Source organism: Capra hircus, chromosome 1, assembly GCF_001704415.2.
Source record: "Capra hircus breed San Clemente chromosome 1, ASM170441v1, whole genome shotgun sequence".
Taxonomy (NCBI): Eukaryota; Metazoa; Chordata; class Mammalia; order Artiodactyla; family Bovidae; genus Capra; species Capra hircus.
The window spans coordinates 96,954,553-96,966,169 of NC_030808.1; positions in this window are offsets into that span (position 1 = coordinate 96,954,553).

Genomic DNA, 11,617 nt, shown 5'->3' on the forward strand with positions numbered 1-11,617 from the left:
TATTCAAAAGGCTATTTATATAATAAAATCCCAGAGAGGGAGACGGAGTGAGTGAGCTTAGACTATACACCAAAATGTTAACCTTGGTCCTTTCTAAGAGGGGAAATTAAAGGCTGCTCTCACCCACTTTCTTCTTTTTTTTGTTAATCTTAAATGTTTATATTCTGCATAATAAACATGCATTGCTTTTGGAATAAGGGAAAAAGTTATTTTTAATGGAGAAAATTAGCCAAGACATGCTGTGTGAGTTCTTCAGAGAACCAAGTGGGCTGTGGTTGAAGTGTCCTTGGTGATCTCGAGCCTCCCCCAAAGCTCTGGCTTTTGGGAAACCCTGGTTGGGTGGGGCGAGGAGGGGATTGTGCCTACATTCCGTTGGCCCTATCTTACCCTATCTACCACCTCTTGGGTGTGTTCAGTTGCTTCAGTTGTGTCCTACTCTTTGTGATCCCATGGACTGTAGCCTGCCAGGCTCCTCTATCCATGGGATTTTCCCAGCAAGAATACTGGAGTGGGTTGCCATTCCCTTCTACAAGGGATCTTCCTGACCCAGGGATCAAACCCGTTATCTCCTGTGTCTTCTGCACTGGCAGGTGGGTTCTTCACTGCTGAGCCACCAGGGAAGCCCACCTCTTGGGCAGTGAATGCTTTGCATTAATTCTCATGGTCATATTACTCTCTTGATTGTTATGCTTGTACATGCTAAATAAGGGACAAACTGCCATCAATGGCATAACATGGAACAATAGAGACACATTCTTTGGTTACCTAAAATAAATAAATAATGAAAGAATAAAAAACATTTAAATCTTTTTCTAACTTAGAAGTGTAGATGAATTTTTTTGAGAGAGAAGGTCAGCTGTGTTAAATCTCATACAAGCATTTCAGTTTAATGGGACAATTGTCTGTGTTCATAGGGAAAGACAAAGTGCTTGAAACAACGGGAAAGTTTTGAGCATGCTTTAAGCTATCTTGTTCTTTAACTTTCAAATTATATTGTTATTGGAAATAATGTGAACCGAGTGAAAGTCTTTTTATTTGAAGAAGGTAAAACTGGTGTATGTTTTGCTGTCTTTGGTGACTGCTGCTACTGCTAAGTTGCTTCAGTTGTGTCCGACTCTGTGCGACCCCATAGATGGCAGCCCACCAGGCTCCCCCATCCCTGGGATTCTCCAGGCAAGAACACTGGAGTGGGTTGCCATTTCCTTCTCCAATGCATGAAAGTGAAAAGTGAAAGTGAAGTCGCTTAGTCATGTCTGACTCTTAGCGACCCCATGGACTGCAGCCTACCAGGCTCCTCCATCCATGGGATTTTCCAGGCAAGAGTACTGGAGGGGGGTGCCATTGCCTTCTCCGTGTCTTTGGTTACTGTAAATCATTTACTTGCAGTGCCCTTGGTCTTCTTTAGTCTCTCCATTATATGAAATCAGCAGAAATAGCCAACAAGTGCTTGGGAACAGAGGTACATGGTATAGTTACTTTGTGTGTCCTAAGTCGCTTCAGTTGTGTCTGACTCTTTGTGACCCTGTGGACTGTAGCCCACCAGGCTCCACTGTCCATGGGATCTCCATTCAAGAATATTGGAGTGGGTTGCCATGCCCTTCTCCAGGGGATCTTCCCGACCCAGGGATTGAACCCATGTCTGTTAGGTCTCTTGCATTGGCAGATGGGTTCTTATTACTAGCACCACCTGTATAGTTGCCATACTATCTTCAGAATCACATGAGAGAAAAGAACTAGTTGCTTTCCCATCATTCTTCAGTTTACTGAACCTACCCTGTAAGGACAGTGTTAGATACTGTGAATAATGTGCAAAAATAGAAATGATGAAACAATTATTTTTCCTTTAGGTTCCATATATTTCTGTGGAGTTAGTTTTGCTTTTGGCCTCTGAAAGGTCTCATTTATTTATCTCAAATGTTTACTGAGTGCTAAGATAGGATTCTGAAACAATTGGATCAGTAGACTATTTTCCTTATTCCTCTCATCCCTCCTGCACACAGATTATATTGTAATCAAGATAACAATCTATTTAATAAAGTTCCTTCCAGTTCTAATTGATTTGATGCCATCATTTGAGCCACTGCACTGACTTGAAGCAAGATGTCTATATATTTTTTAAAAAATATAAATTTATTTATTTTAATTGGAGGTTAATTACTTTACAATATTGTATTGGTTTTGCCATGCATCAACATGAATCTGCCACAGGTATACACATGTTCCCCATCCTGAACCCCCCTCCCACCTCCCTCCCCGTACCATCCCTCTGGGTCATCCCAGTGCACCAGCCCCAAGCATTCTGTATCCTGCATCGAACCTGGACTGGTGATTTGTTTCATCTATGATATTATACATGTTTCAGTGCCATTCTCCCAAATCATCCCACCCTCTCCCTCTCCCACAGAGTCCACTGTTCTATACATTTGTGTCTCTTTTGCTGTCTTGCATACAGGGTTATCGTTACCATCTTTCTAAATTCCATATATATATGTGTTAGTATACTGTATTGGTGTTTTTCTTTCTGGCTTACTTCACTCTGTATAATAGGCTCCAGTTTCATCCACCTCATTAGAACTGATTCAAATGTATTCTTTTTAATGGCTGAGTAATACTCCATTGTGTATATGTCTATATTTTTTAGCCATATGACTCAGTAAATTCCACTGATGGTTTAAACCAATTTGAGTTTGATTTTCTAATTCTGTGTGTGTGTGTGAGTCAGGGTCCTAGTAGGACACAAATGGCACACTTAAACAAGATAATGGAAGGGAGTTTAATGAAGGACCATTTACACAGATGCATTGAATGGAGTTAAGGGAAACCAATGAGAACTAGCCATAGCAGAACAGCTTTTCATCCCTGAGCCTGAAATGACAAGAGGAGGGGCTGGTTTTCCAGAATCCAGAACTTGGGAAGGGTGGTAGCCATTGTTCCTTGAATGGGCTGCCTGAAAGGAGCTGTGGCCCTCATGAGGAAAGCAGTCTTGCAGAAAAGGAACTCAAGGATTAAATAAATACTATAACTTCTCTTTCTTCCTACTCCCAGTGGAGAACGTTCATCATCCTATAACTCTATCATAATTTTAATGAAGTACTTTGGGATACTAGAGACAGTTAATAAACGAATGATCATTATGATCATCACAACACATCAATCTTGTTTGGTGAACGTTTATTGTCGTGGGTACTTTGAAATGTGCAAGAAATTTAGAATCCGTAGTTGCTGCTTTCAAGAGGCTAATAACCCAAAAGAGTGAGATAATAGAAATGAAAAACAAAATTAAGGAGCTAAAATATACGTACAAATCCAGGCTTTCAGGACGAGCCAGTTAGCGTATCCAGCTCATAGGTATTGGGCACAGGAGCCAAAGGAATCAGTGAGACTGACTGACTCCCAGTCACTCCTATTAGAAGAAACAAGTCTTCTTACTTTCTGTCCTTTGATTTGATAATATTAGGTCTTGACTGCTACAAGCGTTTTACTACCAGGAGAAGAGGCCCTGGGACCACTTCTATAGAAGCTAACAGTGGAGTTAAGGAAGGCAGCTCAAAGAGAAACTGGATACTTGGTTACATCATTTGAACCATTGCATAAACCTTGCCTGAAGTCAGAATTCTAGACTTTCTAGTTACAAGATCCAACAAGTCCTTCTTGTAGGTTAAGCCAGTTTGAATTGGGTTTTCTGCCATTTGCATCGTGGAGTAACCAATTGCAACTCCAAGTGTAACTGAAGTTTTGAAAATATCAGGGAACTGTTTTCTACTGTTATTTATTAAATAATGCCAATGCTTTTCGTAAACACTTGTAATATCTGTTTTGAAAGTGAAAAAAAAAAAAAAAAACTGCAACAAAGTTCTGTTATCAAGGCAAAACACAGCACTGCATGTGACGTAACTCCCATAAACACTGTGCTTCTTTCACAGAACTGGTTGAATTAGTCCCACAAATGTCAAAAAAACAAGTTGATGGTTCAGCACATTATCTTCTTGGCCCATATGGAAAGCACCAAAATTTCTAGCTTCCACAAAACCCTTTGCAGTGTTCAAGGAGCAGTTGAATGGCATTTTCAAGTGGCCCAGTCTACCTTAAGAGGGAAACATTCTTTTTGAAGAGATATTGGCTATTCTCTATATAGGAATGTAATTATAAAAGAAAAGTCCAGAAATTTGCTATTTCTCCTACCCCCCCCCCCAAAAGTCACAGAATGGTATCTGAGATTGCTGAATAACTTTTAGACAACAAAAACCTGAAGAATGTTGAGAGAAGACTAACCGAAAATGGGTTCTGAAGGTGATATAGACTGAATACTTGTGTTCTTCCAAAATTCATATTGGATCATAACACTAAGTGTGATGGTATGAGGAAGTAGGTAGGGCCTTTGGGAGGTGGTGAAGTCATGAAGGTCAAGCCCTCAAGAATGGCGTTAATGCCCTTCTAAGAAGGGACATAGGAATTTGTTCCAACTTTCTGAGTTCTGCCATTTGAGGATACAATAAGCGATCAGTCTACAACCTGGAAGAGGACCCTCACTAGTACTTGAGATTGCTGGCACCCTGATCTAAGATTTCCAGTTTCCAGAACTATGAGAAATATATTTCTGTTGTTTACAAATCACCTAGTCTATACTATTTTATTATAGTGGCCAGAACTAAGACAAAAGTAAACTTGTTTACAGTAACAAGGTATTTGAGATTCTTGTTTTTGTTTTATTTGATGAGAGTAACTTCGTAGCAAAATGAAAAAAATACTGATTGAATTCAATTAAACAATCAGCTAGGCTTCAACAGTATGCGAACCGAGAACTTCCAGATGCACAAGCTGGATTTAGAAAGGGCAGAGGAACCAAAGATCAAATTGCCAACATCTGTTGGATCATAGAAAAAGCAAGAGAATTCCAGAAAAACATCTACTTCTGCTTTATTGACTATGCTAAAGCCTTTGACTGTGTAGATCCATCAAACTGTGGAAAATTCTTAGAGATGGGAATATCACGCAGCCTTACCCACCTCCTGTGAAACCTGTACGCAGGTCAAGAAGCAACAGTTAGAATCAGACATGAAACAATGGACTGGTTCAAATTGGGAAGAAATATCCCAAGGCTGCCTATTGTGATTCTGCTTATTTAACTTCTATGCAGAGTACCTCATCAGAAATTCCAGGCTGGATGAAGCACAAACTGGAATCAAGATTGCCAGGAGAAATATCAATAACCTCAGATATGCAGATGACACCCCCTTTGTGGCAGAAAGTGAAGAGGAACTAAAGAGCCTCTTGATGAAAGTGAAAGAGGAGAGCGAAAAAGCTGGCTTAAAACTCAACATTCAAAAAACAAAAAAAAAGGCATTCAGTCCCATCGCTACATGGCAAATAGATGGGAAACAATGGAAACAGTGACAAACTTTATTTTCTTGGGCTCTAAAATCACTGTGAATGGTGACTGCAGCCATGAGATTAAAAGATGCTTGCTCCTTGGAAGAAAAGCAATGACAAATCTAGATAGCATATTAAAAGGCAGAGACATTACTTAGCCTACAAAAGGTCCATAGAGTCAAAGCTATAGTTTTTCCAGTAGTCGTGTATGGATGTGAGAGCTGGACAATAAAAAAGGCTTAGCGCTAAAGAATTGACTCTTTTGAACTGTGGTGCTGGAAGACTCTTGAGAGTCCCTTGGACTGCAAGGAGATCAAATCAGCCAATCCTAAAGGAAATCAAGCTTGAATACTCATTGGAAGGACTGATGTGGAAGCTGAAACTCCAATACTTTGGCCACCTGATGTGAAGAACTGACTCATTAGAAAAGACCCTGATGCTGGGAGGGATTGAAGGCAGGAGAAGAAGGGGACGACAGAGGATGAGATGGTTGGATGGCATCACCGACTGGATGGACCTAAGTTTGATAAACTCCAGGTGTTGGCAATGGACAGGGAGGCCTGGCATGCTACAGTCCACGGGGTCACAAAGAGTTGGACATGACTGAGGAAATGAACAACAATCAATAAACTTTTTGTCATTTTAGCTAGCAAAATATAATCACTCCTTAGGGAGTGAGCCAAAGAGGTGATAGTGGTAAAATACATTAGAAATGTAGTTTAAAAAAATATGCAGCAGTTTCCCTGGTTCGGTTCAGTTGCTCAGTCGTGTCCGACTCTTTGTGACCCCATGAATCACAGCACGCCAGGCCTCCCTGTCCATCACCAACTCCCGGAGTTCACTCAAACTCACGTCCATCGAGTCAGTGATGCCATCCAGCCATCTCATCCTCTGTCTTCCCCTTCTCCTCCTGCCCCCAATCCCTCCCAGCATCAGAGTGTTTTCCAATGAGTCAACTCTTCGCATGAGGTGGCCAAAGTACTGGAGTTTCAGCTTTAGCATCATTCCTTCCAAAGAAATCCCAGGGCTGATCTTCAGAATAGACTGATTGGATCTCCTTGCAGTCCAAGGGACTCTCAAGAGTCTTCTCCAACACCACAGTTCAAAAGCATCAATTCTTCGGCACTCAGCCTTCTTCACAGTCCAACTCTCACATCCATACATGACCACTGGAAAAACCATAGCCTTGACTAGACGGACCTTAGTCGGCGAAGTAATGTCTCTGCTTTTGAATATGCTATCTAGGTGGTCAGTGGTAAAGAATCCACCTGCCAGTGTAGGAGACATGGGTACGATCTGTGTGGAGAAGATCCCACATGCCGAGGAGCAACTAAGCCTGTGCACCACAACTATTGAGCCTGTACTCTAGAGTCTGTGCTCTAGAGAAGAAGAGAAGCCACTGCAGTGAGAAGTCCGTGCACGGACACAAAGAGTGGCCCCCACTCACCACAAGAGAAAAGCCCACGCAGCAACAAAGACCCAGGAGAGCCCAAAATACATAAATAAAAATTTAAAGATATGTACACAGCCTAAGAGCATGCATATTTTTTCAAAATGGCACCCAGTGATTTTTAACAGAACTATTAACTTTCCTGGGGAGATTAGCTTTTCACTGCACAATGACATCTCAAGATTCTTAGCAGATACATTAAAGACCTTGCACCTCATGTTGTTGGCTTATATGAAGACAGATTCATTTTGCAAAGGTCAAGATGGAAAAGTACTGTAAATTGATCATAACTCTCCATAAAACAGACATTTCATATATTTGTAAGAAAATAATGCATTTGTTTACCATAATGAGGTATGACATTTGCTTGAAGTATATTCTTAGTATTATTAGGCAGAACAAAATATTTCATAAATTTAAAATAGCAAATATATATTTTTCCATATTCTATTTAAAAATACTGGAACCCATACATATTGTATAAGATAATTATTTGGTAAACTTATTTCAAAAAAATTTTTATTGTGAAAAATTTCAAACATATGCAAAGGAACAGTGAATAGTATGTGTGTGTGTGTGTGTGTGTGTGTGTGTGTGTGTGTGTGTGTGTTAGTCATGCTCAGTTGTGTCTGACTCTTTGCAACTCCATGGACTGTACCCTCCAGGCTATTCTGTCCATGTAATTTTCCAGGCAAGAATACTGGAATGGGCTGCCATTTCCTTCTCCAAGTGAATAGTATAGTGAACCTTAAGTACTCACATATACTCATAAGCCAGCTTCAACAAGGGTCGACTCATAGCCAGACTTGTTTCACTATACTCCCACTGACTTACCAAGCCATTTTTTCTCAACAGATTCTTTGAAGCAAATTCATGGGCCTCTTATGTCCCTACTGTTCTTTCTGGGTGGATGAAGATGGCAAGGTCCTGAATTCCTTTACCAGGTCCATTTCTCAGAGTTGGTTATGTACTCAGGAACCTTAAGAAATGAGGTAACATCTCCTCCCCACCCCTCCACACACCACTTCAGCCCTGGACAAGGAGTAGATTTTTGCTTTTCCTCCTTCTGCTTGCTATAAAAACTAGTGAGTTTCCCAAGATCAGCTTTCCACAGCTGTGAAGCAACTCAGTGCCTGTGCAGGCATCCCCTGGACCCATCTGTGCTACCCCAGGGGCACCCGAGAGCAAGATGCTGATGTTTGTGTTAGTTATTGTGTCATGAGTAATAAAGACCTTTGTCTCTGACCCAAGGCCTTGAGTATTCTCTCAGGCTCCACAAAATAATAAATGGAGATTGTAGTTCAGGTAAAATCAATCTCCGATCCAACATGTATCATTTTATCTGTACATATTTTAGTATACAGCTCTAAGATATAAGAACTCAAAAAAAAAAAAGTTAAGATGACTAAATTCTACAGATCTGCTACATGACATTGTTCCTTAAGAATATTGTATTGTGCACTTCAAAACTTGTTAAGAGGAAAGATTTCATATTAAATGTTCTTACCACAATAGAAAAATCACTATTATTGCATATAGAAAACATAATAATTCTTTAATAGCATTGAATATCCCCAATCATGTTCAAATTCCCCCGCTTATTTCTCTTGCTCTCTTTCTTAGTGTATTTAATAGGCATACACATAACTGTATTGAGTTATATGAACTTTTAAAAATTTATTAGATAAATATATATATAACATAAAATTTGTACATTTTTTTAAGTGTACAGTTCAGTGGCATTAATGAGTCACCATGTACCACCATCACCATCTGTTTCTAAAACATTTACATTCTCAGTGATTTGAATCCTTAGTATCTTTTAATCTATTGGTTTTCCTTTCCCGTTGTGTTTTCCCTTGAAATTTATTTGTTGAATGAAATTAGGTTATTTATACTACACACTTTTCCAAAGTTTGGATTTTGCTGTTTTCATAAGCTTCCATGAAGAGGTACATAATATCTCTTTCCCTTTTTGTGGTGTTAAAAGTCATTTGTAAACTACCCTGGTGGCACAGTGGATAAGAGTTGGCCTGCCAGTGCAGGGGACACAGGTTCGATCCCTGGTCCAGGAAGATGCCACATGCCGTGGAGTAACTAAGCCCGTGCACCACAACTACTGAGCCCATGCCCTAGAGCCCAGGAGCCACAACTACTGATCCCACAAGAGGCAAGTACTGCAGCCCCAAGCCTAGAGCCTGTGCTCCACAAGAGAAGCCACCACAATGAGAAGCCTGCACATCACAACAAACAGTGGCCTCTGCTCACTGGAACTAAGGAAAGCCCTCTCACAGCAACGAAGACCAGCTCAGTCAAATAAATAAAAGAATAAATAAAGTAGCACTCTATAAGAAAGGTCATTTATGACCATCGTTTAGATCCTTTAGTTTTTAGGTGTGCAAAACGGTGATACTTAAATTCTATCACTGCTTTTAATGGGTATAATACTTCCAGAGAGGAGCAGTTGCATAGTACTCCATTGTATGGATATGTATTGCACCTGTCTAAACAGAATGTTCTGTAAATTAGAAGATCCTATTTAGCAAACACATTTTTATCGTGATTGGTTTTCAAATACGAGAGAGAATTTTGTTTTTGCTGTTCTTTGTTTTATTCTCACAAAAGGTACAGAGCATACTCAAGACTAAAGTTGCATTTGCAGAAAAGTTAAAAACTACTTCTACATGATACTATGAGTGAAATTTTCACCCTTCAAAATAATTTTTATCACTAACGTGGATCTTTTCTTAAAAAGTACCCTAGAGTCATGAATCCGGAAAGAAACAATCTTAGTATGGACAAGCAATTTCAGTCTCCTTTTCTTCCAAAGAAGAATGTTGAGAGCTGGGGAGAGCCTCTTTTACATGTTTCTTTTTTTATGCATGGTTCTAAAATTAAGCACAGTGCTTTTTTTGGTGATAGTACATGCCAGGATGGCATATCAGAACATTTTCATTAGATCAACACTGAGACACATCTGTTCAAGTGAATCATGTACTAGCTCAACTGACTCATGTAGCAGGGATAAGAAATTCAAAAACTATCATATGGATTGAATCACATGATCCTTATCCCTTTGCCACTTAAAGTATTAATTAAGCTTTTATTTTATCCCTTACCATAACACCTGTTAACTCACGTTTGGTATTTGCTGAAACTTCTACATGCTGGGAATTACAGTAGGTAAAAGGTCATGTGACAAAATAGTTCTTAAAATTTTGAAATTTGCAAGAATTATTTCTTTTTCTGAGTCTCTCTCTCTCCACATAAAGGGAACAACAGTCCTTTTTTGGTCCATATGCATATTTGGTAGTATAGTATAATTTTATTTCAAAAACCCTGTTGTCTTCATGTTAAAAATGAAAGAAAGCAAAGATCAACTAAGTTAGCATGACTTGTGGGGAAATGAATTCAAAAACCTACCTTCTAAATCAAAAAGTGAATGTGGGAAGCCTGCTATATATTGTTATCAGTGCAACTTAAATTTGTTTGTTTTAGGAAAATATTGCCATGAAACAAATGATTCCATTGATGGCTGGAAACACATACTTATCACCCCACAGTTTCTGTGGGTCAGGAATCCAAGCTTAGCTGGGGGACTCTGGCTCAGGGTCACCCATGAGACTGTCATCAAACTGTGGGCAGGAGCTGGATAGTCATCTCAAGGTTTGACATAGGAAAGAGCCACCTTCAAGTTCCCTCACAGGGCTGTTTTGGATGCCTCAGAAGATCCATTTCCAAGTTCAGTCACACTGGCCTCTCCACAGACAGCCTGGAGACATAGAGAAGATGGTTGCCTCCAGAGTGAGTAATCCAGAGAGCAAGAGAGAGTACCTGAGACAGAGGCTACAGACACCCCTTCACGTCTTCCACATTCTGCCCCTTAGAAAGGATTCCTGTGTGCAGGCCAAAGGGGAGGGGATCACACAGGTATGAACACCAGGAAACATGGCTCAGGGGTGGCCACCTGAGAGGCTGCCTACTTCAGTTTGTTTATTTTAAATATAAATTCTAAACACAGAAACTACATTCTCATTGTTAAAAATTTTAAATATACCAGAGGGTATGTAGTAAGAAGTCTCCCTCACCTCCCTGACACTCAGGCCCCTCATTGAGCAAATGCTTATCAGTCTCCTGTGGCTCTTCTCCCAGGCTTTCTGTTAAACGTGAAATTGAAGAGTGGAGCTCCATGGGTATGAACAGAAGCCGCTGTCGTCGCCTCCCCTCCATCTTGCCAATTCAGTCCTGCTTTGCGGAGATAACTCTTCCCCAACCTCCTGGGTGCTCTCTGAGGTGGTTACTATGCCTTTTCCTCTCCCTGTTAGATAATAAGCAGTCCTCCAGATATTTTTAGTCATAACATGGTTTCGTATCAGAAGGAAATGTTGAATAGCAGTTGAACTGACTGAACTTTCAAGTTAAAGCTTTTGCCCTGTCCGCTCTCTGGCCTCTTCAGGCTGGACGCCTGCAGTGAGGAAAGGTGGGAGTCTGTGTTCAGCTCCTCTGTTTCTCTGTTTTGTACTCCTACATCTGCTCTCTGGCTTCTTCTGGCTCCATTGGGTTGCCTTTGTCTCTCTCTGGGTTAGGGGATGGGAAACCGGTAAAGAAGCGCTTTTTTTTTTTTCAGAGTCAGTTCTGGCTCGTGCACAGATTTCCTCCTGGAAACACTCAACTGTAGCTTTCTTGATGTTTCTAAAGTCTCTCCTTCATTTTGAAAGCAGCTTCCTGTCAGGGAGTCTCACTGGAGAGTGTTGCTGCAGGATATTAACTATGCTACAGAACGTTTACACGTGTCTA